The 19,074-nt window shown below is 37.2% G+C and overlaps 1 protein-coding gene across 1 annotated transcript in view; it reads left to right on the top strand.

Moving 5' to 3' along the window:
• Positions 1 to 868: 868 nt before the first annotated feature.
• Positions 869 to 19,074, top strand: part of LOC102470289 (male-specific lethal 3 homolog) — a 64,315-nt gene continuing 46,109 nt past the window's right edge. The window contains exon 1 of the mRNA XM_027767873.1: positions 869 to 1,094. The gene's annotated coding sequence lies outside the window, so the exon portion shown is untranslated. The remainder of the gene's footprint in view (positions 1,095 to 19,074) is intronic.

The raw sequence follows: 19,074 nt of genomic DNA, 5'->3' as shown, positions 1-19,074 counted from the left end.
AGGCTCCCTTGGGAATCAAATCTCAGGAAAAAAAAAATAACTTAGGGAACATTGGAAAAATCTATAGTGTCCAATAGTTCAGTCTCTAGATGAAATAAAGCTAAGTAATGTAAGACTAGCCTGATTTTGCATTTCTTTAAAAAGCCACCTTAAATAAATAACTAGATAAAATTAAATAAATATAAATGGAGTAAATGTTTATAATTGAACTTGTCTGTTGAATTAAGGCAATTTTAAATATTAAACTTGTAAAGATAAAAAGTTTCATCAAAACAGAACGAGCAGAAAAGGATTCTTTCCACTGCAGATAAAGACTCTCCCCGGCTGTTAGAATTTCTCCCTCTGCTCCTCCCTTGAAGGAGAAGTTGATTAAAAATTTTCTCTCCCTCCCTGAATTAGAAGATGAGGAATTAACCCCTGAGAAGTTAGAACAGACTGAGTGAGAGGCAGCTCAGTATAATGTTAACAGACATCCTGTAGTAAGTAGTTCTGAGTCAGGAAAATATATCTGTTCCTATTTCACTGGAGCTATCGCAATTGCAGATAATCCCCTGGATAAAACTCGTACTGGAAAAGGTATTAAAAATGTCATTGCTCATTGTTTAAAAGATCATGGAATGGGCCCGAACCTGTGTTGGTATGGGGTCAAGGAGATGTTTGTGTTTTGTTTTGTTTTGTTTTGTTTTGTTTTGTTTTGTTTTGTTTTGTTTTGTTTTGTTTTGTTTTGTTTTGTTTTGTTTTGTTTTGTTTTGTTTTGTTTTGTTTTGTTTTGTTTTGTTTTGTTTTGTTTTGTTTTGTTTTGTTTTGTTTTGTTTTGTTTTGTTTTGTTTTGTTTTGTTTTGTTTTGTTTTCCCCACAGGACAATGATGAAACTTGCTGGCTTGTAGGACACTTGGTGTGGTTTATGGACACCCAGAAAGACCAAGAGGATGTTGTGCCTATGGATCTGCCTAAAGATGGTGACACTTGCTGAAGCAGAAATCTACCAGAAAACATCCCTCTGTCAACACCACACAACTCCAGTTTCTTCCCCCTTGTGACAAAGAAAGTAATCGCCTGGACAATTGGAACTTATTCTGGAAAGAAAGATATAGGTATGAAGATGTATTTATGATTAAAAAAAGTTAAAAAATTTTCAATATTGAAAAAAATTTGAATGATAAAATTTTTGTCCTAAAGTAAGATGACTGGATTATTTTCAGAATAAAAAAAAAGTAAAAGAGGGCAAATAATCAAGGAATAAAACATGTTGCAAAAGGTTTGAGTTATGTTAAAGTGGGTCTAAGAGGAAATTGTAAAAAATTAAAAAGATTTCATAGAAAGATGTATATATAACAAACGATATCTAAAGTGGCCACAAAACAATGGGTATGCTTGAAACTTAAAATTTACATCTGGGGAAATGGGTTAATGGGTTAAATGTGCATTCCTCTGTCCAATGTCATGCATTGTGTCAATGAATTTTTGTCACCCCTAAAATCTATCATGAAAACCAACATAATAGGAAAAAGGTTATAAAACAATTATAAAGTGTCCGGCGTGGGGTCAATAAACCAATAGATATTCTTACACTCCACCGAGATAGAGAACTCACATTCCTCTACCTTTAATGCAGCACAGAAGGCAAATAAATTGCTGCAACAACTGTGTATGTTCTCCTATCACACTGGACCTTTTCAAAGCAGTGGTTAATGCCTGCTGGTATGGCAGCAGGTACTGATCTTGTGTTGCTTCGTTTACCCCCTGCCTGTGCGAATACTCGGGTGCTCCTTTCTTGGAGTTTACTCCCAAATCCACTGGTTAAAACTTGAAGCCAAGGCATTAGATGCAGAGGCTGGTAGTCAATGACGGGTAAGATCCTTGGGATGTTTCTCACCCTAAGATAGGGGGTGCATATAAATATGCATTACCCGATGACGGGTAAGAGAAAATGTCACCAATGACAACCTAAGACAGGCACAGCCTACAGCTCATCAGAAGTGGTGAATCATTTAATAAACAAAAAAAGGGAGTCTATGTGTGGAGCCAAACCAGAGATGTGAGGAATGTGCAGGATGTGACCACCAGAATAAGAGCCTGGTCTTCATCCGGACATGGCCTTGGGTGGCTGAATTGTTATGAGCAAAATGTCTTGGGATTGTTTTAAACTAAATGTTCCAAAGTATTGTTATAATGGTAGTAATATTCTTTAAATTCCCAACCGAGTGCTTCTCTGCTTCTGTAACTTGCTTGAAAATAGTAATGAGAATGATTCCTCATTATGTACAACTCAAGGAGGGAATGTTAGGCCAAGTTAGCTTAATCACTGCCATGTTAGGGAATGCTAGCTGAGTTAGTTTAATTGCTACACTGTTAAGTCTTCAAGGATGGAGCCCACTTTGTTAGGGCCTCAAGAACGGGAACCAGGAGTCTGGGAACTCTCAGATAGGTGGGAGGGCCCAGCACCTCTGAGGCAAGATCATCCAGACCCTTAGCTGAGAGCCCTTATCTAGACCTAAGCAGGTGGTGATAGCTGGACCCTCGCTTCTCATCCCCCCTCCCTTGTATGTGTTACATTCTATGAACAATCCTGAACTATAAAAGATCCCTTTATCTTAGGCTCGGGGTCCTTCTTAAGGCCTGCTTTGACGGGCAGATACTCGGACCCCAGCTATCTGGGAAAAGAATAAAAGCCTCTTTTGCAGTTGCATTGTCATTGTCTTTTCTATGTCTCCATCAGTTAGACCGACCTCTGGACCCTTACACCACCCAGACCCAGCAATAGCCAGGACAGAGAGCTGCTAGCCAGCTCTACCTTTCCCTTTTTAGGGCTTCTACATTCAACTTCATGGCTGTGAAGTCTCCCCCACCAGTATTCCCTCTCAGATGCAGCCCTAGCCAGGAAACAAAATCTGGTACCCAGCTCACCTCTTTTGGGACTCTGGGTTCAACTTCATGGCTGTGAAGTTTCCCCCAGCCAGTGACCCGAACTCAGATCCAGCAATTGCTTGGGCAGAGAGCTGCTACTCAGCTTCAACTTTGCCTGTTTTGGTCTCTGGTACAAATCCATGGCTGTAGAGTTTTCCCTAGCCTTTGAAACTCTCCCAGACCCTCCAATAGTGAGATAGAAAGGCTGCTTTCCTCCTTCTTGCTCTCCTCAGTCTCTTCTAACTACTTTTTCCCTTTAAAAAAAAAAAAACAGCTCTCTGCCTCCTCAGACTCTTCTCTTGTTAATCTGTCTTTTTTCTCACCTAGGACAGAAAGCTAATAGCTGTCTCCATCTTCGCCTGTTTTGGGCCTCTGGGTATAACTTCATGTTTGTGATATCTTGGCTATCTCGTGTTTCCTCCCAGACACAAAATTAGCCAGGTAGGAAGGCAGGTTAGCTCCTCGTTTCTCCTTTGTTTCTTCTATATATATATATATTTTTAAACATCTCTCTACTCTCCATGGGCTTTTCTCTTGTTAATCTCTTTTTTCTCACCTAGGGAAGAAAGCTATTAATGACCTTCACCTTAACCTGTTTGGGCCTCTGAGTCATCTTAATGGTTGTAAAGTTTATAAAAGCCAGTGTCTCTATCCCAGAACAAGCACTCTCAAGGTAGAAAGGCTGCTTTGCGCCCACAATGTCTCTACTGTCTCTTCTAACATTAATTAATTTATTTTCTTAAAAAAACAGTTCTCTGTTACTTGAGATTTTTTAGTATTAATCTGTCTTCAAGCCATCTTCATATTTTCCTGTTTGGAGACACTGGTGTTGCTAAGTGTTCACCACCCTCATCACTGAAAGACTGGACACACAAATGAAGAATGGCCAGACCACATAAAGGTTTAGAATTCTGACCCACAGCCATAAGCAAGCAGTCCAAGACACAACCCCCAACTTCTGTAGTGAGCTACCCACAATAGCCAGGACATGAGCAATCACTTACAGCTTCCCTCACTTTTGTCACTGCTTCCAACTTAGGATAATCAGAGAAAGCCAGCTATCCTCCCCTAACTATCCCCATGCGATGCCCTGACACCAGATAGCCCACCATGACAACTTCCAATCAAAGCATGCCCCCAAATTTCCCTTTTTCCCATTTCAAAGCTTTCCCTCTTCTTGCCTGCCTTCAGGTTCTGCCAAACATAAGCAATGGTGGCCAGCTCCCCTGTGATAGCAAGCTCTGGATGAATGGTGGCTGACTCCCCTGTTACAGGAAGCTCTGGATAAATGATGGCCAATTCCCCTGCTACAGCAAGCTTTGGATGAATGATGGCCAACTCCCTTGTGACAGCAAGCTCTGGATGCATGGTGGCCAACTCCCCCGTGATAGCAAGCTCCTGATGAATGGTGGTCAGCTCCCCTGTGATAGCAAGCTCTGGATGAACGGTGGCCAACTCCCCTGTGATAGCAAGCTCTGGATGAATGGTGGCCGACTCCCCTGTTACAGCAAGCTCTGGATGAATGGTGGCCAACTCCCCTGTGATAACAAGCTCTGCATGCATGACTTTCCTTGTTCTGACTTGGGTGGTATCTGTTTATGTGGGAAGGAAGTCAAGCTCTGACAGCTAGCAGAATGGAGGCACACAATAGCTGCTCAATAAATATTTGGGGGATTTGAGCTGAATTGAGTCTCCAGTGGAGTGATGGTAATAACTACCTCACTGTGCTGCAATGAGGATTAAATTAGATTGCCCAAGTACAAACATTTTGAAAACTACAATGTGTGATGGAGTCATAAGGTATTATTAAGTTTAAAACAATGTATCATCAGAACCACTTAAAAGAGCAGTCGTGAGATGCTGTTTATTCTGTGGTTTCTTGATGATGAGAAACCCTTGGAATCATTTCCAGCTTTTGTACATTTCTCAAAGACCTCCAAATAGAACTATGATTTGATTCAGTATTCCTAGTACTAGGTATACACCCAAAGGACAGAAAATGCCCAGTCAGAAAAACACTTGCACATCCATGTTTACTGTAGCATTATTCATGATGGCTAAAACATGGAACCAACCCAAATGTTCATAAACAGATGAACTGATTGAAAAAGTGTGGCAAATATATTCTAGAAATACTACTCAACCCTATAAAAACAAGACCCTGGCAGTTGATAGAAAGTGGACAGATATGGAGAATCTATTGCTGAGCGAAACAAACCAGGATATGAAAAAAAGTTATTGTATTATCCACTTAATATACAGCAAATATCTGCACTTTATGGTAGAGATTGAAATATTGGAGGGCATAAAAGCAGTGAAAATAGTTAAGGATGCTGAAGACAGTGTGGAACGGGGTGGGGGGATAGGAAGACTATAGAGAAAAACAGCAAGAGAACAAATAGACATGGCATTATTGGGACACAGAAATGGTAGTGGTGGTTACTATTGAAGATATTTTGATCAACTGGACTGGGGAGGGGAAATGTTCACATATTGAAATGTTCACTTTGTAAGCTAAATAATGTGATTGAATGTATATTAAAAAAAAAAGAAAAGAAAGTATTTAAGAACAAACTAACGACAACAAAAAAGAAATGGTTTATTACTTTTTGATAATCATGCTAATTCATGTATAGTATTCTCAGCTGGACTGATCTGAAAAGTATTTCATATTGGGTAAATTATTTTTTCAAACAAGTGATGCATAGTGGTTTAATGCTTTAAAAATAATGATAATAATAACAATAAAAATCCAGAAAAAATGTTAAAAAGCTATTTGATGATGATGAGGATAGTAATGTCTTTGTGTTGCCAAATATGCATGGTATTTCCTTTGGAAAAAGACATAAAATACATTTTAAAGATATTTATGACCCAATGCAATATAAACAAGATGATGATAATAAAATTTAATAAAAGAGGAAGATTGTGCCATGGTCATCCTTCTGGGGGTGGGGGGGAGGAGTGAATTTCTCCCTTTCCTTCTTTTTCTCTCTTTTCAGTGAGCATAGATGCCCTATTGGCAAAAATAAATACATAAATAAATAAACAAACAAACAATAGCTAAAATGTAAAAAGTATTGATAATACCAAATGGTGATGAAACAGGGCGAAACTGAAACACTCATACTTTTCCAGTGGAAATGTTAAATGTTATAGACACTCTGAAATCCTGATTAAAATTTTTTATAAAGTTAAATATATACTTATTATAAAACTCAAAAAAACTGTTAAAGACATACCAAAAATGAAAATTACAAACCAATATCTTTGATAAATAGAGATACAAAAATTATGAACAAGGTACTTGCAAATCATATCCAACAACATATAAAAAGATTATTCATCATGACCAGGTAAGCTTTTTCTTCCCAGAGATGAAAGGTTAACTCGACATATGCAGACCATAAATATAATACACTAGATTAACAGAGAAAAAATGTTAAGAAATGATTATTTCAATTGATGCAGATAGAGTATTTCATAAGTTATAACCTCCCTTTATTATTAAGACTCTCAGCAAGATTGGTATAGAAGGGTAAGTTCTCAACACAATAAAAGCTATATTAAAAATCCTATAGGTAACAATATACTGAATGGGGAAAACCTAAAATTTTTTCACTAAACACTGTTGTTTTTGCTCTCTAATATCTGTCAGTCTGATGCTAGTCTTCCTGTTATAGCACTCTCTTCAAAACTTCTTCAAAATTTTGTCTTGTATTTAAACCAGAAATGTTAGATATGAAGGCTGTAATATAAGAAATCAAAACCTCCCTTGAAAGTATCACAAGCAGGTTAGATCATGCAGAAAATCGAATCTCAGAGATAGAAGAAAAAAACCCTCAGTCCTAGAAAAAATTATCAAAAATATTGAGAGAAATAACCTAGAAAAATGAGGATATATGAGCAATACTAAATACCATTTAATGTCCAAATATCCAAATAATTGGTATCCCAGAAAGTAAAGAAACGAACAGCATAGAAAATGTATTCCCCAAAATCCTTTATTTAAATTTTATTATTTTTTATTTTAATTTATTTCTCACATTCATTTGCATCAATACAATATACAAAATGAGATTTGCCTCCAGAATACATTGTATATTGGTTCAATTAAGAATATAAGCATACATGCTATCATCAACAAATAAATGACTCCTGGCTAGACTGAAGAGCAGAAGGGTGTAGTTTGAGGAGAGGGTCTTTGGTGGTCAAAATCCCTCAATGGGGTCGCTGGTAACTCAAATATCAATGGCTGCTAATTGGCTTATCCTGACTCCTGGCTAGTCTGGTGAGCATGAGGGTGAAATGTGGGCAGAGCATTTCCAGTGGTTGAAATCTTCCATAAAATCCTGAAAGAAAACTCCAAGTCTAGAGAACCAATTAAACATTCAGACCCAAGAAATACAAAGACCCCAATGTGCTATCTTTGGCCCAAATTTTAGCACTGTCTTTGTCTTATTTTTTCTTTCACTTTCTATGATAAAAATTTAAGGAGCCAGTGTTGATAGGTAAAGGACATATGACTTATACTTGCTTGCATCCTTAATTTTCTAATTCATTGTCATTTAAAATATTATTATTATTAATTATTATTATTATTAATACATTCAGCCACTGTACATCATTTTGATTGTAAAGAGACTTTACCCAACATGATATAAACCTCGGTAAAGCCCAGTTGAGAATACTATTCTCATCATTATTAACAGATAATAAAACATATCTGTGTCCCAAAAATGTCTTACCTCTCTATTTTATCCCCCAAATTTCCTTTCCTATGCTCTTCCCCTGCCACCCTCTCCTTCCACTTTGTCTCTAATGTCCATAACAATTTTTAATATTTTCATGTACTCCAGTATTTCAGAGTTTACCATAAAGTACAGAGAGTCAGTATATATTAAGTGGAGATATTCTATATCTCTCTTTCATAGCGTGACTTGCTTCACAGAACAACTAATCTTCTGTGTTCAACCACTTTCTATTAAATTCCAGAGCCTTGAATTTTATGACTGAATAGTAATTCATGGAGTATATGAGCCACACTTTATCAATCCATTCATCCATTCACCTGTATGTGGACATTTGGGTAGGTTCCATGTCTTAGCAATCATGAATAATGCCACAATATATATAGTTATGAAAGTGATTTTCCAACTGAGCATTCTCCTGACTTTTGGTGGACACCAAGGAGTGGAATTGCTGTACCATATGTAGTTCTATCTGAAGGTCTTTGAGGAACCCCCACATTGTCCTCCACATCCAATTTACATTTCTACCAACAATGTAGGAGTGTTCCCTTTTCACTACATCCCCTCTAGCACTTATTATTATTATTTTTAATCTTCACCATTCTGATTGGGGTTAGGTGGTATATTTCATTGTGGTTTTGATAGCATATCCCTACAGTGAGGAGTGTTGAGCATTTATTTGCTTGCTTTTTGGCTGTTCTTAGGTCTTCCACAGACAGTTGTTGATTCAGCACATATTCCCATTTTTTAATTGGGTTAATCATTTCCTTCTGGATAAGCCACTTGAGTTCCCTTTGTATTAAAGCTACACAGCTATAAATCCCTTATTTGAGGTGCAGATTACAAAAATTCTCTCCCATACCAAGGGTTGTTGATTCACACTAATTACTGTGTCCTTTGCTTGCAGAATTTTTTTAGTCTGATGTAACTGCAACTGTATATTTTGGGGATTATCACCTGTACTTTTGGGGTCCTGCTTAAGAAGTATTTGTCTACTCCAATTTCTCCAAGAATTTTCTCAGGGTTTTCCATCAGTAGTTTGCATCTTTTTGTTTGTTTGTTTGTTTATATCTTTTTTTTTTTTTTGAGAGGCTTTTGCTATAGGGCGTATGCACTCACAAGAAAGACAGAGAGACAGAGAGATAGAAAGCGAGCCAAGGGGGATGCCCACACCTCAATCTATTCTCCATTCTCCTCTCGGGAACTTGGGCACGCACACACATGCGCCCGGCATGACTTTAAGCCAGCGGGTCTGGTACTCAAACCATGGTGGGCTACGTTGGAGTTCCGCAACATAGCCATTAAACTAATGGCTAGTCCCCTTAGGTTTGTATCTTAACCCACTGTAAGTTGATTTTTGTTAAGGTTAACAGATAGGGGTTCAGACACATCTTTGTGCAGGTGGATACCTAGTTTTTCCAGAACAATTTTTTAAAGAGGTTTTCCTCTTCCTATTGCATTCACTGGTACCCTTTGTCAAAAGTCAGCTGGCTGTATGTTTTGGGGCTTATTTCTAGGGTGTCTACTCTGTTCCATTGGACCTTGTGTCTGCATTTGTGTCAATATCAAACTGTTTTGATTATCACACCTTTGTAATATATGTTGGGGTCAGGAAGTGAGATGTACCACTCCACTTGTCTTGTGCGGGATGTCTTTGGCAATACAGGGTCTTTTTATGATTCCAGACAATTGTATGATTGTCTTCTCTAGATCTGTGTAGGATATCTCTTCAATTTTTATAGTGATTGCATTAAATATGTAGATTAATTTGGGTAGGATTGCCATTTTGTTGATATTGATTCTACGAATCCATGAACATGGAATGTTCTTCCACTTGTTTGTGTCCTTTTCAATTTCCTTTTTAAGGATTTTATACTTTTCCTTATGGAGGTCTCAGACATCCTTGGTAAGTTTTATTTTTAGGTATCTTATACTTCTTGTGGCATTGGATTACTTTCTTCAATCTGTCTCTGTTTGCTTATTGTCTGTATATAGAAATGATCATAGATATTTTTTTTTGAAGAGGTTTTTGCTATAGGGCGTGTGCATTCGCCAGAAAGACAGAGAGAGACAGAGAGATAGAAAGCGAGAAATCATCCCCCCGGGCGGATGGCCATGACACAGTTCCTTCTCCTCCATTCTCCTCTCAGAATCTTGGGCACGTACGCACACGCACCTGGTGTGAGTTTAAGCCACTGGGTCCGGGACTCGAATCTCAGTTGACTACACGGGAGTCCAGCGACATAGCCATTATGCTAACTGCTGGTCCCAAATGGCTATAGATTTTTGCAAGCTAATTTTATATCTTTCTACTTTACTTTCTAAATTTATTACTTCAAGAAGGCTTTTTTTCATAAATAATTATGTCTTCTATGTATACAGTCATGTCACTTGCAAACAGAGATAATTATAATTCTTCATTTCCTATTGAAATGCCTTTTATTTCCTTCTTTTATCTGATCACACTGGCTAGAACTTCCAGTACTATATTAAATAGGAGTACAGAAAGTGAATCAGTTTTAAGTGGAAAAGCTTTCAGCTTTTTCCCATTCAGTATAATGTTAGCTATAGGTTTTTCATAGATGGCTTTTATTCAAAGATGGCTTTTGCTATGCTGAGATACGATTTTCTTATGCTGACTTTACTGAGAGTCTTAATCATAAAAAAAAGTTAAATTTTGTCAAATACTTTCTCCCACTGATTGAAATCATCATATGGTTTTATTTGCCTTTCTGTTAATATTAAATGTAATACACCATATTAACAGAAAGGTAAATAAAACCATATGATGATTTCAATATCATATATGTTGAACCACCCTTGTCTCCCCAGAGTAAATCCTACCTGGTTGTGATAAATAACCTTGTTTATAAGCTGCTGAATATGGTTAGCAAACATCTTGTTGAGAATTTTTGTCTGTCCTTTTTTATTGTATTCTTATCTGGTTTGGAAATGATGACAATGGAGAATTTGTAGAATGAATTGGGAAGGGTTGCTTCCTTTTGTAGCTCTTGAAACAATTTGAGTACAGTAGGGGTTAACTCTTCTTTGAACGTTTTGTGTATTCAGCAATGAAGTCATTGGAACCTAGACTTTTCTTTGTTGGGACGTTATTTATTATTGATTCAAACTCATTGCTTGTTACAGGTTTATTCAGACTTTCTGTGTCTTTCTGTGTCAATCTGGGTAGATTATATGTGTCCATGAACTTTTCTATCTCATGCAGGTTTACTTCTTTCTTGACATATAGTCGCTCATAGTATACTACAGTGAAGTTTTGTATTTCTATTATGTCTGTTGTAATGTTGCCTTATTCACTGCACATTTAATTTATCTGATTCTCTTATTTTCTATTTTATTTATTTCTCTTCAAATCTTTATTATTATTTTTTTCACTTGGCATATTTAGGATTTTGTTGTTGTTGTTGTTTTCCAGTTCCCTGAGAGGTGATGTTAAGTTGTCCTTTTGTCACCATTTCACCTTTTTCTTGTGTGCACTAATTGCTATGAACTTCCCTTTTATGATTGTTTTCACAAATCATTTGATTTCAGTATTAATCTCTTCAGTTGCCATGAAGGCACTCATAAGTAGGTTAGTTTCCAAGTATCTGTGTATTTTCAAAGATTTTTCCTGAGACTAATATCAAGTTTAATTTCATCTTGGTTGGAGAAGATGCTGGATATAGTTTCTATGCCTTTGAATCTGTAAAGGCTTGTTTTGTGTCCTATCAAGTGGTCAATATTTGAGGAAGTACCATGTGGGGCTGAGAAAAATATATATTTTATCTTTATTGGGTGGAAAGTTGTGTAGATGTCTATCAAGTCCATTTAATTTATGCTATCATTTAGGGTCCAAATCTCTTTGCTTATGTTTTTTTCTCATTGACCTGTCTAAAGGAGACAATGGAGTGTTGAGATCTCCAACAATTATTGTGTTACAGTCTAGCTCTCCTTTTACATCTAGCAGTCTTTCCTTTTTGGTTGCTCCTGAGTTGGATGCATAGATATTTCGAAGCATTATATCTTCTTGGTGAGTTAGCCCTTTTATTCCGATATAATGCTCTTTTTTGTTTCTTCTTACCATTTTTGTCTTAAAGCCTAATTTGTTCACAATCATTATAGCAACTCCCATTCTTTTTTTGTTTCTGTTTGCATGGAATACCTTTTTCACACCCTTCACTTTTAATCTATTTATGTCTTTATCTCCAAGGTATGTTTCTTATAGGCAGCGTATGGAGGGTTTCTGATTTTTAATCCATTCAGCCCATCTGCGTGTCTTGATAGGATAATTTATTGTATTAACATTTAATGTTGTTATCAGTATTTCCAGACTTGTCCCCACCATTAAGTTGGCCATATTCTTGGAGTTTTGTTTTGTTTTTGTTTTTGTTTTGTTATCTTATGGCTGGTTGTCTGTCTTTAGTTTTCTTTGTATAGTACTCCTTTCAGAATGTCTTAAAGAACTGGTCTGGAGTCATTAAATTCTTTTATGTTTTCTGAATCCCAGAATGTTTTCATCTTTTTTCCTCATATAAAGGATAACCTTGTCAGATACAGTATTCTTGGTTGAAACTGTTTTTCATTTAACACTTTAGCTGTTTTTCTACATTCTTTTTTTCTTGCTTGCGTAATATTCTATGAGAGGTTCAGTGTTAGCCTGATGGGATAGGCTTTGTTAGTGATTTGACATTTCTCTCTTGCCAATCTTAGTATCTTTCCTTTGTCTGTGATTTGTCCGATCTATCTATGATGTGCCACGGAGAGGATCTTCTTGGATTTGGGGTCCTTTGTATTTCTTGTGTTTGAATTCTTGAGTACCTCTCTAGACTTGGAAAGTTTTCTTTCAGGATTTTATGGAATAGCTTATCAATGCCCTTATTAGTATCTTCAACTTCTAATTATTCAGATATTTGGGCATTATCATGGTATCTATCATTCTTGTATAGTATCTTCAGTTGTCTTGGCTGTTGTCTCAGTATTTTTGATCATTTTCTTCTAGCTCAAAGGTCTTGTCTTCTACTTCTGAGGTTTGATCTTCTCCATGGTTTATCCTGCTTTTAATATTTTTTAGGGTATTTTTGATTTACAGACTTCATATCTAACAGTTCTTTTCAAGTTTTTTTGTTTTTATGGTGACTGATTCTTCTTTCATATCATGGAAGGACTTCCTCACCTCTTGGAGCTCAATATCTTTTTACACTTCATCTCATAGAGTTTTGTTATCAGAATTATTTAAATTTTTTTCTGATGTTTCAGTAATACCCTCTAATTTTTCCCTACTAGATGAGTTACAGTGTTCCCTTGCTGGAGATGTATTACTTGATCATCTCATCCATGAGATGATCCTCTTCTATGATTTTTAGTCATTTAGTATGTATTGTTTTGGCTATTTTGTTGGAGAAGGTTTCTGTAACTGTGAGCTTATTATGTGTTTCCCTTACCATGAAATAATTCAGTGTTACTTTTTTTTCTTTTCTCCAGTATGGGAATCACAGGAGTAATTTTAAAATCACATTTATGAAGAGAAATTTCACTCTTTTTGAAACAACTATAGTGAGTTGCAAATAATTTTCTAAAGTTCACAATGTTCTGACATTTAAGCTACTATGCACCTAGACTTCTCTAGGCAGTGGTTAAAGGCTGAGCAATAAAACAGAAATGTAATGTGAAAAAACAAAAACATAGGGAGCAGAAATAGGAAGAAAAGGCAAAGGAAAAAAGAATGAAAGATGTAGAACAAAAGAAGGAGGAAAAACAAATCACATAGAAGAAAATAAGACTGGGTTAAAAATGGAAAACTATGTGGTATGAATGCACAGCAGAGGCAGATATGGAGATGCTTTCTGTCCTAGGTGAGGTAAGAAGAAACAAATTAGCAAGAGAAAGGCACACATAGGGCAGAGAGCTGTTTTTTAAAAAGAGAAGAAAAAGAAGGGACAGAGAAGAGCAAGAGGTAGACAGGCACCCAGAATGGACTGCAGAGGCAGAGCCTTCATTCATTTTCTTAAAAGAGTCACTGGGACATGAGCAGCCAGTGCTGGGGATGCCCCTGTTGTCCAGCCAGGTTCTCCGCCAGGTCCCCCTGGCACATAGTGACCTTCCAGTTGCATGAGGCCTGCCATCCTCCGTTGCCTCTGCCCCACTTCGGTGACCTCCAAGTTGGTGCAGCGTCTCTAGGCCTCACTCTTCAGCATGTTATGACGCTTCGGAGTGGAAGTCCCTGCCAGGCGCTGTATGGCCAGCTTCCTGTTTAAAGGAGACCCTTACTCAATCTTTTGGCTTCATGCCTTGTGTTGTTAAAAGTATTGTTTTATTGTTGTTTGGAGAGGGTTATGTTTTGTTTTGTTCCATTTTTATTTTGGCCTTTCTTCTCTTTACCTTTCCACATAGTCAGCCTTTCTTGCTTTATCTTTCCACATCGACCAGATATTTGAAAGGGCAGACGATGGCGGCTGAGAGCACTCCTGGTGTATTCTTTCTGGGTGGCATCTACCTCATAGGAAAAGAGGAGCAAGCCTTCCTCAGCCCATGCCATTCGCACCCCTGCCATTTCCCTCAGGTTAAGAACCTATTGTTTCTCCTTTCAAATATATGAAAGCTCTTTCCATACGAAATAATTTATCTCATTTAAATTTTAAAAAGGTTAAAGAAAATAAAGCTGAACATTCTTTCCAGGTGAAAAAAAAAAAGAGTAAAAGCTTTTAAAATAGATTCCCGCCCTCAGTCCTGGAAGTCATTAGAAAGGACTGTTATTTCCACACAGAAGACAAAGATTTCTTCATCTTCTTGTTCACAGTCAGGATGAGATGCACATGGTCTTCCATACACTCAAGCATGCAATTGTCCAGTTACTGCTTCACCTGAGGCTCCTTACTCCCTGCATCTATTTTTTTTTTTTTGAGAGTTTTTTGCCATAGGACGCGGGCGCTCACCAGACAGAGCGAGACAGAGAGACAGAAAGCGAGAAATCACCCCCCAGGGGGGATGGCCACACCACAGTCCCTTCTCCTCCAGTCTCCTCTCGGGATCGTGGGCACGCATGCACACATACCCAGAGTGAGTTTTAAGCCACCAGGTCCAGGACATGAACCGCGGTCATCTATGTGGGAGTCCAGCGACAGCCATTACACTAACTGCTGGTCCCACTCCCTGCCTCTATTTAACCTTTGGCTCTCTCATTGCTATGCATGGTCCACTGGGCTAGGCAGCCTAGAACTTCTCTTTCTGGTCACCTTCAACTGGGCTTGGGTCAGAGTCACATTACAGTGCTGGGGCACTGGTGCACCTGCTGCATCAATGCCTAGTCATCTTCACAGCAGCTGGAGCTGCACTGCATCTACAGATGCTCTCTCTTTCCAGCTTCTTCATCATGGAGCCCATGGCCTCCTGCATCTGGAGCTGCTAGGCCATGTGACCCCAGAACTATGTGGTGTTATTTCCCACATGGACTAGACTTGGATCTTTCTTCTATCAGGAGAGAGTGAATGTAGTTTTATTTATGTAAGCTATAATTACTTTACATAAGGTGTGATCTCATTGCAAGGTTTTTTAAATTTGCTTTAGGGCATATGCACTGTCTGTTAGTGAGAAAGGACAGGGAAGAGACAGACAGAGAGAGAGAGAGAGAGAGAGAGAGAGAGAGAGAGAGAGAGGAAAGTGACATGGTAATACACAGGGGAGATGGCCACATTAAAATATCTCCTTATCCATTCTCCTTTCAGGATTTTGGGTAAATTTGCACACTTGGCCTGGTCTGTTACTCAAGCCACCATATATATCTAGGACTCAAATCTCGAAATTAGCCAGGTTGGATCTAGGTGCCTTAACAATCATGTAGTGGTTGACCCTGTTGCAATTTGAGGATAGGTAGGAAACTGGTATTATATTGAATAGCCGAATGGATAAATAATTGTGTTGCTCTGTGAGATTTTAGCATACATCTCCACTTCTTCTGTTTTATTTAGGGTCCATCGTAAGTTGTTCTTATACAATGAGAAAGTGAGTCCAAGGTGCAAACATCCAAGGTAAAAGTGAGATAAAGGCCACAGTTCTGAATATAAGTGACTATAGGCTTCTGTCTTACAAGGTCCACTCTCCAGCTTCTTCATCTGAGAAAGCAATACCATTTGTGGCTATGGTAACAGCATCCAGCAGCTATTAAACTGCTTGACACCAATGATACTGAAAAATCTGAGGCCAGTTAAATTTAGCAGAGTGCAAGAGAAAAATTCTACACTCAGACAGCATTCCTGGTCAAAGTTCATTCAGAATGCCCCATTCCACCACATTCCTTTTATGTGCAGCATAAATTTATAACTAGACAAAAAGGAATCACATACAAAGGAGGGAACATATAAAATGGACTTGCTGGGGTCGAGCAGATGGTGAAATGGTTATGTCACGTGACTCCCACATACTCGACCCAGTTCAAATCCTGCACCTGGTGAATTGGAACAAAGGCTAGGAATGTGTACATGTGTGCCAAAAATCCCGAGAAGAGAATAGAGGACAGGGAATTGCAGCATAGCCATTCCCCCTGGGGGGTGATTTTTCGCTTTCTCTGTCTCCCTGGCAAGTACATGCACCCTATAATAAAAATCTCTCCCCCGGTGCCCCTAAAAATGATCCTGTTGACTGCAGTTGACATTTGCCTAATGTGATGGTTTATAATATGGTAACTTCAGCCTGATTGGCTAATGGATCAGTTATTGTAATTGGCTGAGTCTCAGTTGCTTGAATCCAGGGAATAATTTTAGGTTAGTTTTACAAATCCCTTATAGATCAAGCTAGGTTGCAGTTTGGTTATCTATGAAAATAGCTTTGGTTAAATTTATGGCCCAAATATGGAGGCCCACTAAAGCAATTTACCTCAATTTAACTTAACCTCTGGAATTTATATCAAGTCAGCATACAAACAGAAAATGTTTATAGAAGACAATTTTTTAAAATATTTTGATTTCAAGTAAGATGGGGGCGAAAATGTCTTGAAGAAAGTCCTGGGGAGCATTTATAGAAAAAAAGCAGAAATTAACAGAGGGAACAAAGTTTCTGAGAGTTTGAGGAGGACTAGGAAACAATGATAAATAGAACCAAAGAGTAGAATATTTCAGGAAGTTGGGAGTCACTCACTAGGCAAATACTGTGAGAGGTCTAGAAGAGCAAAATTGGAAACAACTCCTACTTGGTTTAGCACAAGTCAGCATAAATCTTGGTGAAAGGAGTTTTAGTGGAACACATGCTGCCACCAACTGAAGAATATGAGGTGGTTATGGATTAGAAAGGGAATTGAACACTTTCTAATTTTTTTTTCTCCTGAAACATTTTTTTAATTAATTAATTTACATTCATCACCTTAGCATTGTCACAGCATACAAAATGTAGTTTCCCATCCAGAATATACCACATAGTGGCTTAATCATGCATGTTATCATCAATAATTTTCCATTTCTAGTTTCATATATTTATATTTATATTATTTATATTTACATACTCCTATGTCTGACCTTCTGCCCTTTCCCACCCTCTTCTCACACTATCTCTGGTGTCTACAGTTGTCTTCCATTCCTTTCCTCTCCACATTTTATCTATCACACAATTTCTTAAATAATCTAACTACTTTCAATAACAAGTTCAGCTGGTAGTTTCAAGAAAAGCAGTTTTGAATTGGTAAGGAAATTTGCTTAGAACCTAAAGCCAGGAAACAGGTTAGTGTTCTGGTCAAACAGTAGGTACAAGAATCTATTGACAGCTGCAGAGAGGACAAAAACTCTTAAAACTGGACAACAGCTGAGAAGAAAAGCAGCAAAATTGTAGTCAAAAGTTACAGAATGCTATCTCACCAGTTCAGTCTCATGTACTTAGTCTATCTTTTGCTGTGGTTTGATCTTCCCGATTGAATTCTGGAATATGATATTCAACTCCAGACTTGTCCCTATGATTAAGTTGGGCATTTTCTTAGTTTTCTGTGTATCTGCATTTAATTTTTCTGACACAGCACTCCCTTGAGAACTTCTTGGAGATCTGGTCTGGTGTTGGTAAATTCTTTCAGGTTTTGTTTACCTGAGAATGATCTTGTCTTTTCTTCCCCTGTGAAGGATAATCTTGCCGGGTACAGTATCCTTGGTTGAAATTGCTTTTTCCTTAACATTTTGAATATTTTTTTCCCATTCTTTTCTCACTTGCATTGTTTCTGATGAGAGGTCTGCTGTTAGCCTGATAGGATATCCTTTGTACGTAATTTGCCATTTCTCTCTTACCAATCTTTGCATCTAAAAAAAGGTTGTATTGCTTTAATGCCCAAAGTGAGTACAGACAGACGTACAATGTTTGAATCAATTTGGGTACCCCTACATAACCCTGCATAATCCTGATGAACTGCTATAATGAAAAAGACTTGATTTGCTTGCTAAATGAAATTAGGTCACTATGAGAAATTTAGAACATGTCTGCTAATGTTACTTCCTAGGAAGTAGTTTAGTTACCATTGGTCTCTAGCCTCCCCCATGCCTTTTTAAAATTTACTATAGAGCACATACATGTACTGGGGAGTGGGGGCAGGGGGGCAAAAAAGCACCTCGGATGAGAAATGGTCATGTTACAATCCCTTCTTCTCATTTTCACTTTTCATCACTAAATCTATGAGGAAGTCTACCATATTCTAGAAATTTATTAAATAACTCAGAGGGACTTATCTATCACATTTTTCTCTACTGAAACTTTATAAACAGCATAGAAAAATATATAAATTGGCATGGAAAGTACACAATTTAAATTAGTATGTAAGTTGAAGATACACGTATTTTATTCAATTAGCTTTATCATTTCCACTTAAGAAAGAACTTAAAAATCAATAAAACATTTTTAAAATTCTCCAAAATATTTGATAACTTAAATCTATCAGGTAAGAAAAACTCTTTATAAATTATCTGGTACTTCTTTATAAAATTAGTCTATTATTATTGTTATTTTCTTCCTTTGGGATATAAACAAGAAAATTGGTTTGAATAGGATCCTAACTTGATTCCTGGCTTTAAGTTTTAAGCAAAGTTTCTTAGCATTTGTTTGATTTATTAAAGTTAAAACTGCTTTTCTGGCTGGAGAACAGTGGTAAATAAACTACTTCCTAGGACATAGCATTCATTACCAGCTGAACTTATTATTCAAAGTAGTTAAATTATTTAAGAAATTGTGTAATCAATAAAATGGGAGGGGGAGGAATGGAAGACCAACTGTAGACACAGAGATAGAGTGAGAAGAGAGCTGGAAAGAGCATAGTGTATATCATATATATATATATATTATATGTAATATAAATTTATTTGAATTATATTACATAATTACATATATTATATTTATGTATATATATATACACATATAAATATATGTATAATTATGTAATGTAATTCAAATAAATTTA

Source organism: Tupaia chinensis, unplaced genomic scaffold, assembly GCF_000334495.1.
Source record: "Tupaia chinensis unplaced genomic scaffold, TupChi_1.0 Scaffold144882_1, whole genome shotgun sequence".
NCBI lineage: Eukaryota > Metazoa > Chordata > Mammalia > Scandentia > Tupaiidae > Tupaia > Tupaia belangeri.
This window is presented reverse-complemented; position numbering and strand designations above follow the sequence as displayed.